This window comes from Pholcus phalangioides, unplaced genomic scaffold (assembly GCF_987345545.1).
Source record: "Pholcus phalangioides strain wild (caught in Gottingen) unplaced genomic scaffold, Ppha-v1.0 ptg000007l_1, whole genome shotgun sequence".
Taxonomy (NCBI): domain Eukaryota; kingdom Metazoa; phylum Arthropoda; class Arachnida; order Araneae; family Pholcidae; genus Pholcus; species Pholcus phalangioides.
The window spans coordinates 16,985,247-17,005,604 of NW_028301600.1; the positions used below are offsets into that span (position 1 = coordinate 16,985,247).

Genomic DNA, 20,358 nt, shown 5'->3' on the forward strand with positions numbered 1-20,358 from the left:
TAATTATTGTTCCAGTAATACACTTTGAGACCTAGTTTTTATTTTCAAGAGCGATACACCAAGGAGAGCAACGTATTACTGAGAAGCCAACTAGATGTTTCCCGTTATAGAAGTCAATGTTGTGTGGTGTCAGCGTCTCACTATTATCTATTACTTAGAGAGTCTACAAGCACGCGAGTGAACCAAAGAGTGTGCAAGCACGTGAATTAGCAAAAGAGTGGCCTAGAGCGTGCGCAAGCTTGTGAATGATTAAAAGAATGACATAGAAAGCGAGGGACCAGGTCCATGATCGGTCAAAAGAAAGAATTAGAGAGCGTGTACACATGGGATTGACCAAAAGAGTGATATAGAGTGTGTGTGCAAGAATGTGAATGCCCATAAGAGTGTCTGCAAGCATGTGAATGACCATAAGAGCGTTTTCAAGCATGTGGATGACCGAAAGAGTGTGTGAGCATGGGAGTGAAACATAAGCAGATGCAGATTCCTCCAGAGTTTGGGGCGAATCACCAAGGGTATGTATAGTGAGCGGGGGGTGAATTTCCACTTCTGCCCTCCATGCACATCTCTAGGTGTACCAGAACGGCTAGGATTAATAACAGTGTGTAGGAAAAGAGCCAAAGAGAGCAAGTTCATTACATGAAGGCGTGCTCTGAACATTAAAAAAAGTATTCCATGCGTTTAGTATTCCTACGGAAAACACCATTTCTAGAAAAATATTTGGAAAAAAAGAAGTTACTTTTTTATCTGTTTGAAAATTTCGCTTTTGGCTTCCGAAAATCACGCACGTAAATCTTTGGAACTTGAATCGGTTATGAGGTAGGTAAGCTTGGTACGCTCCGCCCTCCAAAGGCCCTGTAGTACGAGAAATCGACTAACTTGGGTTTGACAGTGGATGGATTTTTCTAGGAACGGCCGGAACATCGAGAACAATTTTTCTTGGGTTTTTTTTTTTTTTTTGCTTTTTTTTGGTTCCGTAATCATTGTTCCACTTTGAGAACTAGTTTCTATTTTCAGGAGCGATACGCCAGGGCGAGCAACGTAATGACTGAGAAGCCAACTAGATATTTCCCGTTATAGAAGTCAATATTGGTGTCAGTGCCTCACTATTATCTATTTTCTGTACAGATTTATATATATATTTCTTACTATTCTGTGGTCGGCTGCGTAAAGGATATCAGTCTTTTTCCGATATCTCCTTGATACGATTCTCCGCCCACTTGTACATGTTTTACACGCAACTGACAAGAGAAAATGTTTCACGGCCATAGGTGACCAAGAAAATAAAAAATTATGAGTGAATGACCATAAGAACACGTTGCATCATAAGCTACCGCTATGAGTATACAATACTACCTCGTGGAAACTTCGAGTTAAAGCGATGCTTCCCAAAGGGTATGTCGTAAGTCAAACAGCGGTGTCGCTAGATATTAAGCTATCTGGCTACGTTTAATTTTTATTTTTTATGTAAGCCCCGTTTCTTGCAATTCCAAAACAGGCCTTGTTTTGTTTATATAACACTCAAAACCAAAGTTACGTCCACTTTAGTGCTGTGTTTTACATACAAGTAATTCATGAATAAAAACTCGAAACTCGTTTTACGAAGAATGATATTTTTGATATTTTTTTTTTTACTTGAGTTTGAAAGAACATGATTTCTAAACATCCATGCATTCCATCATTAAGAAATATGATATTTTGCCATATATTGTTAAGGTTTTGTACCAAAACCTCAAATCTAACGCATATATTTGTCTAATTAGAGTGTGAGTTTGTAGTGTTATGAGTCGTTTTGGCTACACCGCACCAAAAATTGTCTCTTTCTGGCTTCAAATTCCCAGGCCCACGCAAAGAAAAGACAAATTCGATTGCTTAAAACTTCCCTTGCAATGTTTTTACCTATCGTATTACAATTCACCTACTCTGTTGTTTAATGGAATATTTATAAAAAGGAAATTCCGCTTTAAGAAATGCAATTGTTTGCTTGTCACGTAGCATTCAAAGTTGCTATTTGAAACGATGATCTGTTTTTCAAAACCCACATAAAAATGTTTCGCTTCGAATTTGAAGCCGGAAACGGACAATTTTTGTGAGGGTGCAGCCAGAACGGCTCATAACACTATTAGTAATGTGATACACGATGTGTAGAATGGAATTTCAAAAAATTCACACTTACATCAACAGATTTTGGCATGACTTATGCGCATACCCTACTATCCTCTAAATTTTGGTTCATACCTTGCATCATCACAAGCTGGATGTAATGTGAAAAGAACGAAACCTTTTATTCGTAGAATTTTTTTGCAATCGTGTTTCGAATATTGTGTGAATTTTGCTTAAAATTTCACATAAAAATGACTTTTTCATAGAAAATGACACAAATAGTACAAAATGTATTATTGTTTTCACCATTTTTAGGTATTTTCTATCAAAAAATGTTATTAAAGTTCACTCCAGTAGGCCTACTATTTTATAGAAAAGTGACGAAATAAAGGTATTCGGATACCTTAAATACAGTGTTATCCGAAAAAAAATAATCGTGAAGAATAATTTCACTTCTCTACAAAATTTTTAGGGGCATTTTTTATCGGAGGGAAAACTTTAAAATTTCAAATTGCCATGCATGTTCATGGTGGCAACATTTATATTTTTAACAATGTTTGCTTTTTGAAGCATCATTATTCGCTCTTATTTCCTTCGAGCGATATTCGTATTTTTTTCCTCAATACGGCCCAAAGAGTTGAACACCCCTGAGTCAGAAATAACGCAGTAATAAGATTCAATAGAAGAGTGTGTCTTGACTGGTTAATTTCTTATTTATCAACTTGAATCGCCAGCTCCAATTACGTCATGGGTTTCTTCTTTAAATAAAGCGTACCTCAAAGAATTTATGGAAATTTATTTATCGAACATGTATCGACAAAAATTAGCCTGATAAAATTCTCGAAAGAAAATAATGAACTCGGTGACGTATACTAATTGAGTCACACTACGTTTTTATTCCGTGTCATACGTTTGCTAATTTCATCATAACAAATATCCAGGAGCCATATTAACTTTATCAGAGAATTTAAATTCAACAAAAAATGGAGTGAATAACTCTCCCATACTGTACACAGCACACAGAAAAATTCGACAGCTTCTTTTCCTTTTGAAATGTGGCGAATAATAGCATCGCATGTGTACCAAACTTTCTCTCCTCTTAACTCTTCTTTCGGCTCTCGAAATAGAGAAAAAAAATAAGAATAAACGAAAAATAAAGTAAGAAGCATATAGATCATAGTTTCCCAACCTTTTTTGTTCCATCACCCCCTTCTTCAGAAATTATTTTCTCCCATCGCCCCCCCCCCAACGTAATCTAACCCATAGGATCCAATGTTATACCCGTAGCTTCTACCGCCCCCCTGGAACTTTCCATCGCCCCCAAGGGGGCGTTAACGCCCACGTTGGGAATCACTGATATAGATGGATGAGCAAAACTTCACCTACGTACATATGCATAATATTTTTTATTTTTCATAATTAATTTTTCTCCCAATACGACCCAAAGAGCTCGAAAGGTTGAACACCTCTTACTCCGAAGTAATGCATTAATAAGATTCAATAAAAGAGTGTCTTGACCAGTTAATTTCTGAGTTATCAATTTGAATCGCTAACTCCATTTATGTCAAGGGTATCTATCTTCTTTGAAGAAGCGAAGCGTACATCGGAGAATATTAATGGAAATTTATTTATATTGAGCATGTATCGACGAAAATAAGCCCAATAAAAATTCTCAGAAGAAAAAAAATTATTGGCAACAAATTCGGTGACGTCGACTAATTGAGTTGCACAACATTCCTATTCCGTGTCGTACATTTGCCAATTTCGTCATAACAAATATCCAGGAGCCATATTTACGATGAAAGAACTTTATCAGATAATCTAAATTCAACAAAAAAAATCGAGTGAATAACTCTCACACACTGTACGCAGCACACACTCAGAAAAATTCGATAGCTTCTTTTCTAAGGTATTTTCTTCTTGAAATGTGGCGGATAGCATCAGAAATGTGTACCAAAAACTTTCTCTCCTCTTAACTCTTTTTCGGCTCTCGAAATAGCAAAAAAAAAATGAAAATAAAATAAAAATCGCGTAAGAAGCATATAGATGGATGAGTAAAACTTTACCTACGTTATATATATATATATATTTTTTCTTTGGTGCTTTAACGGGCCAGGCATTTGCGGCTGTCTTTGCAGACAGTTATCCGAAATCGATGGCGAGCTTTCAGAAGAGTCGGTAGGATGAAAAATCCGTTTTTCTGAAACGATGGATGATGAACGACGTGCGGCTTTTACGATGCCAAACCAAAAGACAGAAGAGAGAAAAAAAATGATAATAATAATACAGAAGCTGGAATGTGCAACGAAATGGTGAAAGGAATCCTTCCGCTTCAGCTTCTTTTATTATTATTATTCTATATTCGGATTTGTCTCATTAGAGTAGAGAATCCACTAGAATGCATTTTCCAGTTAATATCGCGAATCGAAATATTAATTCATTCGAGGAATGTAGTTTTTTTGTCGTATGAAAATGGGAATAATTTTCGTCGATATGCTCGATATACACATTTGTTGCGAATTCTATTATAACGCTGTGAAATTACTTCTATTTGATTCTTTATTAAAAAAAATTTTCGATAATGTATTTTTCGATTCTTTCCCACTATCCTATTTCCGTATGGATACTTTAGAAGGCAATTTTCATATGTAGTTATCCTCTTCCGTTGGTTTTTGAATTAATTTTCGGTCACAAATGTATTGAATGTGCTCAGTGGAGTGGCCTGATGTAAAGATGCACTCTAGGAGGCCATGCTGCCCCCTTGCTGTCCTGGGATATTCTAGGGGGGGCCACGGTGAAAGTCAGATGAAAGGAGAGCCACGGCAAGTGGTAAAGGGGACCACAGAGAGCTGTAAAGAAATAAAGCTTTCAAGTGAAATATGTTGTGCAAAAATGTGAGGGAGGAGAGGCCGGGATTACACTATAAAAGTTTGATAAAAGATATTTTACAACACTTGTGAAAAAAACAACCAATAAGCATATCGGTTACATTCGACAGAATGTAACCGATATGCTTATTGATTGCATTGTTCGAGAACTTTAATAAAACTTTTATAGTGTAATGCCGGGCTAAGAATGTAGCAATCTATCCGAATTTGCGTGATTTCCGAACACATTCTGAGCAATTTTAAAATTCAAATCATACTTTAACGATGAACGGTTGATGAGATAAAAGACGAATTGAACACCCTCTATATACACCCCACAGTGTATTTATGGTAATTGTCCCACTTTACTTAATTTTTGTAACTTTTTCTCTTTTTGCAACCACTAACTTTTCCAATTTTTAATGAGTTTTTCAAGTTTTCATCTACTTTCTCCCCCTACCCTGTATTGAAATACAGGGATTTCCAACACGTGTTGTACCACAACCTGTACTTTTTCCACGCTTTAATACTTACTCCTATTATACTTTTCTGGCCCATCCTGGCTGAAATAAAATTTTTAAATTTTCCGATAATTTTTAGCTGGCGTAACGAGAAGTTATTGTGTTGGAATGTAATTGCAATTTTGAGAGATAACCATCTTCCTGTATATATAATAAATATTTCTTTAAATATTTTATATAAATATATATATTAATTATTTTAGTTCAGATTTTTTCTTATTTGTGGAAAACTACGGCCGTAATCAATTCACTCCATTGAATAATTTTTTGAAGCCAAAATAGTGGAAATTGAATTTAATATGAATGAATGAGAGAGAGAGAGAGAAAGAGTTTTGTGAATTTCCTCGGTAAAGTTCGTGGTTTTTATTGTTTTTCTTATCGTTATACACGATAAATTTTTCTCTAAATCCATGTTGTATGCATTATATTTTATTTTTCTTTTGCATCTTAGATTCATAACGGTCGGTTTGCCGAGTAAATTCGTTGACGTGTAAAGAAGACAAAAGAAAAACCTCGGTTTTCGGCCAAAGAAAATCTAGTTTTCCGTGAGATCTGGAAGAAAACCAATTACGTGTACGTAAATTTTATTACTTTTCTCACGTGACTTGTTATTTCTTAAAATATGCATTTAATATACAGAGTGTTTCAAAAAGAATCACCTGATTTGAAATGCGTGTATTACGAAAAATATTAAACATAGACACTTAAGATTAATTTTATATTACATGGCTAATCAAAGTTTTTTTACAAACCAAATCAAAAATGCTCAATATGTCCACTTTGGGATGCACGGCATATGTCTATAGGGTAAAAAATTGCTACCGCAGGGAGTCCCCCATCGAGGGCTTAGCGCACCACCCTCTCGATGAGTATAAAAAACAAGCCTGCCGTTCGGAATCGGCAATAAATTGTAGGTCCCGGTCTAATTAGCCCTCGTGTGCAGAAAATGATCGTGAGGTGACAAAAATGATAAATGCTGTGAGCGGTAGGAAGTTCAACACCAGGTTATTGTCGACGAAAAGCACGATGAACTATTGTTATGGACTCACATTTCACGAAGCTTAGAACACAAAACGATTTCTGGTGTGCAGTCACCATCTTCACAAATACTGAAGTGGCGGCCGAAGGAAGAGCGTTAGCGCTATCTGTCGGCAACTGCGTGAAATTCGAGATTTCCTTCTTTCTACCTATACATTATCCGATGAAAATGGATTGAAAACTCAATAGTTATGATTTTTTTTAAATCGGATGATTCCTTTTGAAACTCCCTGTATATAAATAATAATTTAAAAAAGTAGTCTAAATTTTGATATACGTTGATAAGATTATCAGGTTTTTTACCCACTAAGAGTGTTTTTCTAGATCAAAAAACGGGGCATACAGCCAATTAGCCCCAGAATATGTTTAATTACTCGTTATTTTTTGTGTGGTATTTCATCAAGATAAATACAGAAATTTCGAATGTAGTCAATACAAAAAAAAAAATATAGAAAAAGCCAATTGTCACCTAAATATTTCTTAATTATCGCCAAAACTGCCAAATATACAAACTGTCACAAATTAAATAGGAAATAGAAATATACTCAAACTCCAGTTATAACGTCCTTAGTTGTATATAAGGACACACCTCTGCTATAACTTCAATAATTGGTGGTCCGGGCTCGTTCCCCATACCAATCACGTGTATGTAATTTTGGAAAATTTTATTACTTTCCTCATGTGACTTGTTATTTCTTAAAATACGCATTTAATATATAAATAATAAGTTAAAAAAGGAGACTAAATTTTGATATACGTTGATAAGATTATCAGGCTTTTCACTCACATAGACACTACACTTCTAGACACAAAAACGGGGCATGCAGCCAATTATTGCCCCAGAATATGTTTAATTACTCTTCATTTTTTTGTGGTATTTCATCAAGATAAATACAGAAATTTTTTTATTCATTTTTGTATTTGAATTGACATTTCTTAATAAAATGTCCAGATTTTTCTCTCAACGACGTTTACTTCATTTCCCAATTTTTACTAGAATTGTGGATGAATGTAATTTTCATAGTTTATAAAATGTGTTTCATAATAAATATGACTATAAATATTCATCTCAAATACGTGCCATGCTCATTTTTTCCCATTTTGGCCGATTTTCTGTAGCACAGTATTTCTCGCCAAGGGCTACTTATAAGCAATATTTGGAGGTTTCGCTGACAATTAGCCACATATTTGGCGAGAATCGGAGATGTCCCGTATTAGCGATCCCGACCCGTATTTTTCACGATCAAATATGACCACCCTAATTGTAATCAATTAACAACGTCATGCACAGTATTTCACTGCATCTGATTTTCGTGTAAAAGGGTTTTAAAAACGTCAACACCTCGGTTATAAACACAAACTCGGTTATGGCCGAGTTTGACTGTATTAATTCCACTCAAATTTAAACCTGCCACAGTGTAAAGAAAATTTACAATTTTAATTTATAAAATTTATAATTTTTTTCTTAGAATAAATTAAATTTCATATTTGAACAACAGTTATAAAGTTATACACAAATCTGTACGATTTAAATAAAGGTAATCATCACTGATGACAAAATACAGTAAATTCCCGTAAAACACGGGTCGTATCGACCTAGATGCAAATTCGCGCACGTTGCCACTCAATTCAAACACAAGACCCGAGGATCGCGGTGCGGTGTTGGCAAAAATATACCACACCTGACAATCTGTTCAAACAAAGTGATTCCCGTCGAATATTGGAATAGCTTGAACGGAACTGGGATATAAAAATTTGATATGCTATATACATAAAATTACTTTTTCCCATGATTCACTCAATATGAACGAAAAAAAATATTTTCAACATAAAAAATTTTGGAGAATAAAAATCAATTTTTGTGGTTCAAACGCGTCTGGTAATTTAAACATAATTTCAGAATTTATGGATCGAAGTTATTGAATGGCATTTCAAATTCCGCCTATTTAAGGTCATTAGTCAACTGTTAGCATAACGTTAATTTCACTCTTTCAGGTTTATGTAAATTTGGAAATTTTCATTACTTTTCTCGCTTGACTTTTTATTTCTTAAAATATGCATTTAATATATATGTTAAGGTAAATGTGTGATAAATCAGTTATTATACATAATAATCGGTAACTATTCGTACTTACCTCAATCATCTTGATAAGTTTGATAAATATTGAAAACATTATCTCTTTTACCTGTGATTATGCATAATAACCAAGTGCCGTTGGTAAATTTAATAAGTGCTTGAAATTTATTGCTTTTATCTGTGATTATGCATAATACCCCAGTGTAATTGGTGAATTTGATAAATGTGAAAAAAATTCCAAATGAGTCTAGTATGTGTGATGAATATAGTCGGACACACCGATGTAACGATAACAAATTTTGGGATCACACCCCCGATATAATGATACAGTACATGTATGAATTACCATCTATAGTATATCATATAGTACGATTTATCATGTTTACCAACGACACGACGCGTGGATATTATGCATAATCACTGGTAAAAGTTATTAGTTTAGGGAAATATATCAAATTTACCAACAACGCTTGAGTACTATTCATAATCAACGGTAAAAGTGATAAATTTTGGGAAATTTATCAAACTTACTAAAATGCTTAGTAAGAGTACTCATAATCACCGGCTATTATACATAATAACCGTATTTATCACATTTACCGTAACATATATAAAAAGAAAAATTTAAAAAAAGGAGTCTAGATTTTGTTAAACTTGGGTCGTGAAGTGACCACAATTGGTACGTTTAAAAAAGTACGATAGACATGGTGGGATAAATCGAGAAACTATGCATATTTACTCCCTTTCCAGCTTTATTACTAGGCAATAAATGTTTCAGTGAAAAACGTGAAAAAAAGTATAATAAGGATTAAAAACTATGTACGCAATGCATTAAAAGAATGTCGAATTTTTTAGGTATTTTTTCGCTGTAAAATTAATGAGATCTGCATTGATAATTAATCACATAAACAGCAGCCGATCCGAGTTAGCTTCCTCACTTCTGTTGGTCGGTCTCCATCTCTCATCTTTAAATCCTATTAATTATATTGGAAAAAAATCGATAAATTTTGAAAATGTCAAAAATATAGCTAATGACTACTCGCATTTAGAGTAAGTTGTAATTTTTTTTTCACTCGTGTTAAAAGTTGTAATTTTCTTTCGTCGACAAGAATTTCTTAATTAATATACAGGGAGTTTCGAAAAGATTCATCTGATTTAAAAAAAATCATAACTATCCAGCTTTCAATCCGTTTTGATCGAATAATGTATAGGTAGAAAGAGGGAAATCTCGAGTTTCACGCAGTTGCCGAGAGGTAGCGCTAACAATCTTTCTTTAGCCGCCACTTCAGTGTTTGTCAAGATGTCGAATGCACAACAGAAATCGTTTTGTGTTCTAAGCTTCGCGTGAAGTGTGAGTCCGTAACAACTGTTCATCGTGATTTTCGTCGACAATACCCTGGTGTTGAACTTCCTACCGCTCGCAGCATTAGGCGTTGGTATAAACAATTCCGAGACACGGGTTGTCTGTGTAAAGGGACAAGCCATCCCCTGGCAGTCCCTGCATGTCAGACGAAAATGTGGAGCCCATCCGACAGAGTTTCGCACGTGTAGTTCACAGAAATCCACTCGCAGTGGATGCAAACATGCTCGCAAAAATTTGGGACGAATTTGACTATTCGTCATAAGGTGGTGGCCTTTAATTAGGTTTGTAAAAAAATTTATGATTAGCCATGTAAAATATAAAATTAATCTTAAGTGTCTATATGTTTAATATTTTTCGTAATATACGCATTTCAAATCGGGTGATTGTTTTTGAAACACCTTGTACATCTCTCGGGGTAGTAAAAAAAATAAGTTTTTGAAGATTCCGATTATACTAGTCGATAATTCGAATACGCGGGCAACTCGAGAGAGAACTTAGTCGGAGCAGTTAAATTTTAAATAATTTAGGACTTTTAATCTTCCTGCTTACATACATGAATTTCGAAATCGTTCTCCATCGTAAATGATTCAAATATACCAGAACCGCATTCCCTCTGAACTACAATATACGCATTCCAAATCGGGTGATTCTTTTTGAAGCACCCTGTATTTTATTGTGCCATGATTAAGATTGCGCCATCACATTAAGATTTACTCATTTTACGCTGAAGGACGTAATATTTCGTCCAAACACCACTGGAATAAATTCAAACACACACATGTCCACTCTGTTTTCTTTCCTCTCTCTTCATCATCAAGCTTTGTTGTAACCCTATGAAACAAAAAAATTGTTTTTTTTTACCTCCGTTATTTCTATACTCTTCATGATTTTTTTCCGCATATGATGTATCCTTTTACTATTATACAGGGTGGCCTGTAAGTGCCAATGTGGCCTTTATCTCATCAACCGTCCATCGTAGAGGCATGGTTTATATTTAAAAAATATTCAAAAAATCGTTCAAAAATTACCCTGTACCAGTTTTGTGAGTAAAAATACAGTGTGTAACAAAATAAAAAATCTAAATTTTTATACGGTTCCCCCTGTCCTCCAACTTACAATAAGAAAGTTGTTGCCCTTTATCTCCTAAAGCCAACAAAATAAATTCCAAGTTTGTAAGTGCAATATTCGCTGGCGCATTCGGATTCGAAAATCGGAGAAAAGTTGGGAAAAGAGAGCATAAAAATGAGGCAAAACAGCGTTGTTCGTTGGATTTTTGTTCTTTCATAATTTTTCTCCAATTTTTGAATTCAAATATCTTAGAGAATATTGCAGTTAGAAACATGGAATTTTTTTTTCTGTCGGCCTTAGGAGATACAAGGCAACAACTTTCTAATTGGAAGTTAGAGGACAAAGGGACCGTATAAAATTTAGATTCTTTATTTTGTGACACGCTGTATTTTCCCTTTCAAAACTGGCACAGGGTAATTTTTGAACATTTTTTTAAATATAAACCATACAAATTGCTAACCGAACATGGCCAGGTTCTGTCGTCTGCTCAATCTAAGCCCATTGCACGGGGCAGCGCATGGCCGTAAATACATAAATAATGGTACATAAAATCAAGAACATTTGCAAAATGACATGAATCATCGTGACATGTGCAGACAAATCAACTAATTAAAAAAATTGCAATACTGTGCAAAATATTTTGGGTGGGGTCTTGGGAGGAGTTTATTTAAGTGACCCTTTTTTTGACAATAATGAATGCGCTATTCCGCAGAACTTGTGCTAGTCAGAGTCAGACCTCAGCAAGAAGAAGTTGTTGTCTCAGTCTCCCTCTTGCTACGAAAGATGCACATTTCAAATTTGTTGCGATAGGATTGCAACGACTGCTTGCAAAGAACATTTTTATAGCATACTAGCTGTCACCCGCGGCTTCGCTTGCGTGGTTTTCGTAATATGGTAATTGCTCGGCGAAGATTTTCCCCCATATCACATTTGAATCCCCCGTGACACCCGTGGGGGTTGAATTTTCAGAAAAACCCCATCATAGTCAGTCTCTATATCGTAAACTGACAAAATTTCATATTTATAGCTTCAGCGGTTTCGGCTCGGCATAATATCTCTATATATCTTCCCGTGGTGACAAATCATACTTACCAGGACGGGGTTAAATATCCTATAACCTCTGAATCCCCTTTCGCATGTTCCCCCTTAGGGTTCGAATTTCGAAAACCTCTTCTTACCGAGTCTTCACATGTAAAATGAAACTATTGACCGAATTTCACATATTATATCTTCAAGCGGTTTTGACTCAGCGATGATTGCCTCATATAACTTTTGAACCCCACTTATGACGCCCTCGGGGAGGGGGGTTGCATTTCAGAAAAACCTCTTTTTACTGAGTTTATACGTCATAAAATAAACTACTGGCCAGATTTCATGTAGTTTCAGCGGTTCGGCATGATTTTTCTGTATGAACCCCCCCCCCCCTTAGGGGTCGAATTTTGAAGAAAAAAAAAACCCTTCTTAATGAGTCTTTACGTCAAAAAATGAAACTACTGATGAAATTTCATATTTATAGCTTCGATGGTTTCGGTTCGGCGATGATGAATTAGTCACTCTCTCTCTCTCTCTCTCTCTCAGTCAGGAAATGTTATTTTATATATATACATTTCTCGGACTCGACTGCAGTGTACAGCGCCACCTGTCAGCAAAATTTGTAACTAATTTTAAAACTTCTGTATCAGGTTTTTACGGAGTTCAAAAATAAACATACCACTTGTTTTACTCTTCTATCGATCACCGTTTCCAAGTTATTCATTTTAAAACCAGGGAGTCCTTTGTGGGACACCGTGTACCTTTGAAGTCTTTTGACGGATACTTCCTGTGAAGTTGGATGCCATTAGATGCGATCAAAGACATTCAGAAGACACAAAACGTCAGCTTGGGGTACTTTTTCCGTTTTTACATCCTTTAAAAATTGATTCCGAAAGCTCAATAAATATAGGAGACTTGGATGATATATCTATGATCACAGACCACATCAGAGCTGCGTCTTTTGATCTACGTATAAAGCTGCTTTACCTTTATCACCGTGACTATAACATGGTGAAATCAATATTTTTCCCTATAGTTAGTAGCATTCAATATTTTTGAAAAAAAAAGGATATCAGAATAATATATATATGGCCATCAATGTCCGACGTTTTCCATCAAAAACTCAGACTGAATTGGCTCCGCTTACGGAAGAGACGGTCGGTTTTGAAGCTGAGGTCAAAACAAAATGGTTTTATCGACTTTTGAGTTTGAAAAGTAGTTTTTTTTTAGTGGCCAACTATCTCGTTTCGTCAGCCTCTGAGCGCAATAGAGACAATCTTTGGAAATATGAGTTTCCTATCTGGTAAAGTGTGCGTAAAAAAAAAATTGGAGTTCCAGCATAGAATGTGTGTTCCATTTTATGTCAATATTTTATCAAGATTTGCAGTGCGTGAAAAACGGCTGTGTAATTTTCTCGGCTATTATATGCGGAGGGACGTAGACGCGAGTTTCGAACAATGCTGTGGACGCGTAACCGTGTATTATTAGGAATGTTTTAGAAAATAAAATATATAAAATAAAGAGAGAGAAGGAATCGAGATTTTTCGTATATGTTTCTGATCACCTAAATCACGCACAGATTTCGTATCGAGAAAAACTAGTGCATAGAAAAATAGAGGTAAAACTGAAGTATTACATACCGAATTCTTGAGAACGAAACTACTCTTTTGAATCCAAATGGTGGAAAGATAAGAAAAGTGGATATTCTCTCTAGAAAGTTCTTTTATCGGAAAATCGTGAAAACTCCTGCTTCTTTCGAGCGATCCATTAACGTCATCTTAGAATTCGAAAATTCTAACATCAAACGCGAAAATCTTAGCTTCGATACGTATCAGATATTTTGTAATTTTCACGTTTTATTTTTGCTGTTGAGTGAAATTTGATTTGGAGCGTATTTTTTTTCTCGTGATTTTTACTGTACTGTGTTTTTGATGATCTTCCATTTTTAACGGCGCTATCTTTCGATTTCGAAGACATTCTTCGTTTGAAGATAAAGCACAAACATGTGAAACTTTGATAAAACAGAAATATATTGGCGGTACTTAATATTTACCTATCCTTTAAGACAATAAAACAATATATTTGCCCATGTATTTGAATTTTTAACTATCGTTATGTATCTTTATAAAGTTGACTGAGGTGCGTAGTTATCTTTCTGATAAAAATATTCTTGTATAAAAGCATACATTATATATTTTTCTAAGTATCAAAACTCTCGTTGAGCGCATTTATGAATAACAACTTCTCATACTCTTATAATTAATTCATTTGAACCACGTCCCTGCTATAATCCTAGTTGTTATAGCAGAATTACTCTCTACTACATACAAATATTCAAACGCATGCCATGAATTTTAATGCTCAAATTCAAACAAAGAATATAAACCAAAATTATCAGTTCTATCTCCATGAAGCCATGTTTATGAATTTTTAATGCCCGATATATGTTTACAGACCGTAACTTGAAGCATTTGTTATCAATAATTATTTCATGTTAGAACGACAATTCAAACACATAATATATATTTTCTGAATTTGGTTAAACATTTAACCACAATAAATCGTAACTAAACTTGAAGATCTTTAAGAAAATTAAAAATACCGTGAAACCTCTTTCAGTGTACTGTGTATATATAGGATGGTACCTATTGTGTTTGCTAATTTAAATTGATTATAACTTCAAATAATTATAAAATTAAAAATGCCATGAGACCTCGATATAACGGTACTCTGACGACCAAGAAAAATTACCGTTGTGGAGAGGTTATCGTTATATCGAGAGGTAGCATCATTGTCGAACTAGAGGGGAGGCAGGAGCAACTGCCCCGGAAGGCAAAATTTAGGGGGTGACGGTATTAGTTGGGAACGAAGAACACAGTTATAAAATTATCGAATTTTGAAGTTTTGGGGGCTGCAAAAATCCTAGTTACGGCCCTGGGTAGCATTATCAACAGGCGCCATAAATTTATGCTGTTATTGGCATCTCTTGGTTCCGAACGAATGTTATTGGCGTTGTTAGTACCATCATAAAATGTATTTATAAGTATTCATTAGTAGCAAATAGTGATAAATTGATGAATAAAATTCAGTTAGTTGTTTCAGCTTGTAAAGTAGTTTATAGCACAATACTTTTGTGTATAACATAAAAAGTAGCTTCATGGCACCTTCATTAACACTTTCAAATGGTATATAAGGCATTAAACTGATGAGATTGGATAGGATTTCAAATTTATTGGCGCAAGGACCAATAAAATCAAGGTCAAGCTGCGCCAAAACAAATGACCATATAAATTTAAGGTAAGACTTGTTCTTGTCATGTCAAAAGGTAAAAGTACGCGCGTGAAAAGTGAGGATTTGATGATTCGAAAACAATTAGGCAGCTGAGAACCCTTCCGATGCTATTGGACATCCTCAAGAAAAACAACTGGTGAGAAATTTAAAATTATAATAAAGGTGTTTTTGAGCGAAATATGATAGTATATCGTTGAATTTCTGAGAAGGATTGATCTCGAAATGTTGAACTTCAAGACCCGCTGTATGCCTCTAGGGGTGAGACAGCAATATATGATTGACATATCGTTGAAGCGATTTTTAAAAAAAAATCTCTTCAAAAATATCGTTATAGAGAGATTTACCTTGGTAAAGGATATTGTTCTATCAAGAGGAGTTTAACATTACACTATAGGCGATTCCAAACAAGTTTCGGAAAAATATGGTTGTAGAGAGATTTATTGTTACATCGAGTATCGTGGTAGCAAGGTTTCGCTGCAATTATATAAAGTAAAAAGTAATGCAAATGTATAATACAGAAAATACAGACATGAGTGCACCTATGTAAATAACACTTCGATTCTAGGATGTGCAAAAGATTTCCATGATGGCAGGGCCGCTCTTACCAGACGCGGGCCCGTTTCGAAAATATTAAAGGGGCCAGCGACGTCTTGATAATTTCGGGGCCCCTTAGCCCCGATTTTATATATTCTGCGGGAAAGGGGGAATCGGCACACACCATCTAAAAAAAATACATTATAACAAAATAGGAATGCTGAGAAATTTTCCATACAAAAAAATATAGACACAATTGAATTTGAATTAACAAAGACATTTAATGGAAATTTCTTACAGACAAAAAGTTTTAAATTAATGGAAGAAATAACTTCAAAAACAATTCAAATTTGGACCTAATGAAAGAAATTTTCTGGGAACTAATGTAAATTTAGAATCGATGAATCACTAATGAAAAAAATAATTAACAGAGATACTCCCAGCACCAATAAATACAAATACAAATACAACACCACAATAGGCAAAATGGCCCAACGAGGTGGCTGATAAAAAGATGCCCATAAAATATGGATGTCATATATTTCAAAAATACAGCAACCCAATAAAAATGCAAATAACACAAATTATAAACAATATATACACATGATAAAATATTATACAACGCCCATAAAGAATACTTATGGTTGTCTTATGTGCCGCTGTGGTGGTCGAGTGGTTATAGTGCCGGACTCGTGATGCGAGGATCCGGGTTCGAACCCCACAGTGGTGGTCGGCTGAAGTTGGTTTTCTGTGGTTCCCAACTTCAAGGCGCAAATGCGAGCCGATCTCCCCGTTAAAAAGTCTCGCCACAGAGAGCAACAGTCCTACAACGGTAAATCATTCAATCATAACACTTCAGTCATAGTTAGTAAAACTGGGGGCAGATGACAGCACTACACATAACAAGCATTACACAGAAACAAACTTTACGTCAGGTTGCACTACACGTACACGCACATTCCCGCATGTACCGATTCGTTGGGGGGTTCCGCGGGGGGGTGCATGTGTGGTGTAGCAGTAGTAGGTAGGGGCTCGGGGATCCATGATGTTCTTAAGTCAGCCACCTCGTTGGGCAATTGGCCTGTTGTGGCGTTGTATTTGTATTATTCTAAGAATGGATAGCTTCTCGATTTACCCCAACATGTTTATCGTATTTCTTTTTAAACGTGTCAATTGTGTTACAATTTACTACCTCCGGGGGTAAGCTATTCCATTTATTAACAACCCTATTAGAGAAAAATTCCCTGCGACACCATAACCTTGCATTGTCCCTCACCAATCGATACTGGTGTCCCCTTGTAAAAGCAGTCGATTGGCGGTGTACTAAAAGTTCATGGTCCATCCTATCCATCCCATTGAAAATTTTGAACACTTCGATCATATCTCCTCGACACCTGCGTTCATCCAATGTAAACATACACATACAACATCTGAATAAAAATTCAGAACAAATGAAAGAAATAATTCCAGACCTGATACAAATTCAGAATAAGCAGAATAAGTGAAAGAAATACTTCAGATGGTGAAAATTCATAATTCCAGAATACACAAAAATTCATAATTCTAGAATTCACAAAAATTCATAATTCTAGAATTCACAAAAATTCATAATTCTAGAATTCACAAAAATTCATAATTCTAGAATTCACAAAAATTCATAATTCTAGAATTCACAAAAATTCATAATTATAGAATTCACAAAAATTCATAATTATAGAATTCACAAAAATTCATAATTCTAGAATTCACAAAAATTCATAATTTACGAAAGAAATTATCATTACCGTCAGTGCAGTCCCAAAAATCCCGGTGCGACCGCACCTGTCGCACACCCCTAAGGGCCTCAACGTATCATAACACATTATTAACCTGATAATTTTCAAGTCGAAAATTGTCTGCAAACAATATGAAAAAGCTGTCTCGATCAGATAATCTCGTAAGAAGTAATCCAGGGCTGTTAAAACTGGGGATGGAATTGTGGTCGAGTCAAAACACCAAACAGGAAAATCAAGCGATTTGGAAAACGTCTGTCACAGTCATCTTGTCGGAACCAAATTGTATCCCATGGTAGTTTTGTCCACAGTTCTTGGATGAAGATATTCAGCAACATTTCACATTAGCGGCCGTCATTCACGGTTACGGCGCGTCCGTAATCGTCCTCAAAACGTAGAATCAATAAATCGCACACGCATGCAAAATTTTGTCTCGCGTTTAAGGTTGCAACCCATTTGAAGCAAATGGAATGCACATCGAACCAATGCTGTGACGAAATGAATGTTGCAAGTTTTACGTTTCCAATTTATATTTCTTGTTCTTTATGCGTCACTTTTCAAATATGGTGGTCGAAATTCGAACTGTTATTTTTCATTGTATTTTTCTTTTCCCCATGCTCCATATAACATACACAGAGCGAACATTTGATTCACTCATTGACCAGGGCAAACCGCGGTTGACAAAATTTTGAGAAAAAATTACTTTCTTCATATCTTACTTATTTTCCTTTCTTTCATTATTTATAAATGTTTTTAACGCCTATTTTGAGCATTTTTAATGCCTTTTTACCTGTCTATTTTAACAATATTTAGTGCCTAAACTTCCGGGTTCTATTGATGAGTGAGTTGAGTGAATCGAATTTATGAAATGAGCAGCTGATACAAATGTATAATAGCGAGAATTTCCGTGCAATCTGCATATATACCCACGCAATCCCATGTATAATAACCACCGTATTCCCAACTTTCAAGGGATGTAGATGTAAGGGGGGGGGGTGTATTATTTAACCCTCTCACCGTTCGCCTCCATAAAAACGCACTTGGAGAGGATTTTTTAATTAATTACAAAATAGTCAATTGTCAAATACACAGTTTTCCTTTATTTCACTGTTGTTTATAAACAGACGAAATCTTGGAAACATTTATTTTCTGGATATTATGCTGAGGTGAACTCGGAAAGAAAAGTCATCTTGTCTCTGCCGGGACTCGAACCCAGGCTCTCTTGCATACCGGGCAAGCATGCTACCATCTACACCACTGGAGACACGACCCTGCCTTCCTTATTTCACGTACTGTGGTGTGAGGCACTCAAGTAGAGACATTAGTAGCCTCTTAACTTCAGGAAATGCCCCCCAGGTGGGACGGTTTAGAGAGATGGATAGCTTTTTCTCAGCCCAAGATATAAAGGAAACATTTATTTTCTGGATATTATGTGCATTATATTTAAATAAACATTTACTTTCTGGATGAAATCTTGCTTAGCAAAGTTGAATACTTATTACATTTCTTTTCTTTCCATCAAACCGAGCACAACTCCGGTCTATCGCTAGGGTATCGATTGAGTTGTGCCGGAATTGCGAGTATGTGAGCCTAACAGTCTGAGTGCGTATATATAGTGTTGTGTGCGAATTTTTAGTGGTGCCATATCTATATAACAGATTATGAATGAGGTGTGATGTATGAATATATGTACTGTTGTAGGCTCGTTGCTCTCTGTGTGGCGAGACTTTTTAAGGGGGGAGACTGGCTCGCATTCGCACCTCGAAGTTGGAAACCACATAAAACCAACTTCAGCCGCGGTGGGGCTGAAGTTTTCACCACTGTTGCGGCGGAGGGGTTTGCTGTTTACTTGTTACCTTGCATTTTATCTCTGATTCCCTCAATTTGATGTGAGTCTAAGTCTCTGAACACGTAAAATATTTCAGCAGCTCTCAAAAAAGTAACACCGACAAAGAATAAATTCTTTTTAGATAAAAAAAGTATTGTACTTGCATAGCCGTATATTACACTGAAATGACACTCAAAAGATTTACGTTTACGTTTCAAAATACGAAAAAAAATAGGGAAAAGAAATAGGTGTAACGGGTTCTTTGGCCATGTTTCTTGCACGTATATTCCTATATACACCAGACCATAGAGGGGTTAAATGAATAATAGCCCGTTAAGGAATCGCGAAACGCAAACTCTTTAGCTTAATATGTAAATAAGTGTTGGAATTATGAGTGGAATTTTTAAAAAATAAACAAAGAGTATCATCACGAACTTCTTAAAAGAATTCTTTTTCTCTTTGGGTAATACTTATAAAATTTTAAACTAGAACGTTTAATCTACGTTGACACAACCACCAGGCAAAAAAGATGCAAGAGAGAAATTTCTCTAACCATTTCATGCTCACGTCTTTTTGACTGGCTTTCTGCCAACAAGAGGCTTCGGTAAACATTCTTTTGTTTATACTCATCTTCTTTAGAACACACAAAAAAGTCTCTTTAAAAAAAGTTTTTCCCTTCAAAGAAATATCACTTTTAAGAAGCGTAAGAAAAAGAAAACGATTCTATTTTCTGTGTATTTTTATATATATTTTTTAGGTAATTCTTTTCCCTCCCCACGTTCTATCAGTTACTTCAATCAATAGCTTTCGCTAACTTGCGTTTCGATTCTTTTTTCGTACCGAATTCATTCCTCTTTTCGGAATGAA

The 20,358-nt window shown here is 35.4% G+C and overlaps 1 pseudogene across 3 annotated transcripts in view; it reads left to right on the top strand.

Annotated features, from left to right (window-relative positions):
* Positions 1-20,358, top strand: part of LOC149084997 (hexosaminidase D pseudogene) — a 220,508-nt pseudogene that overhangs the window by 168,413 nt on the left and 31,737 nt on the right. For 2 of the 3 annotated variants that reach the window (XR_016192780.1, XR_016192781.1), the window contains exon 3: positions 5,940-6,061. The exons of the other annotated variant lie outside the window; for it this stretch is intronic. The product of XR_016192780.1 is annotated as a hexosaminidase D pseudogene, transcript variant X1 (transcript). The remainder of the gene's footprint in view (positions 1-5,939; positions 6,062-20,358) is intronic. 3 annotated transcript variants of the gene reach the window in all.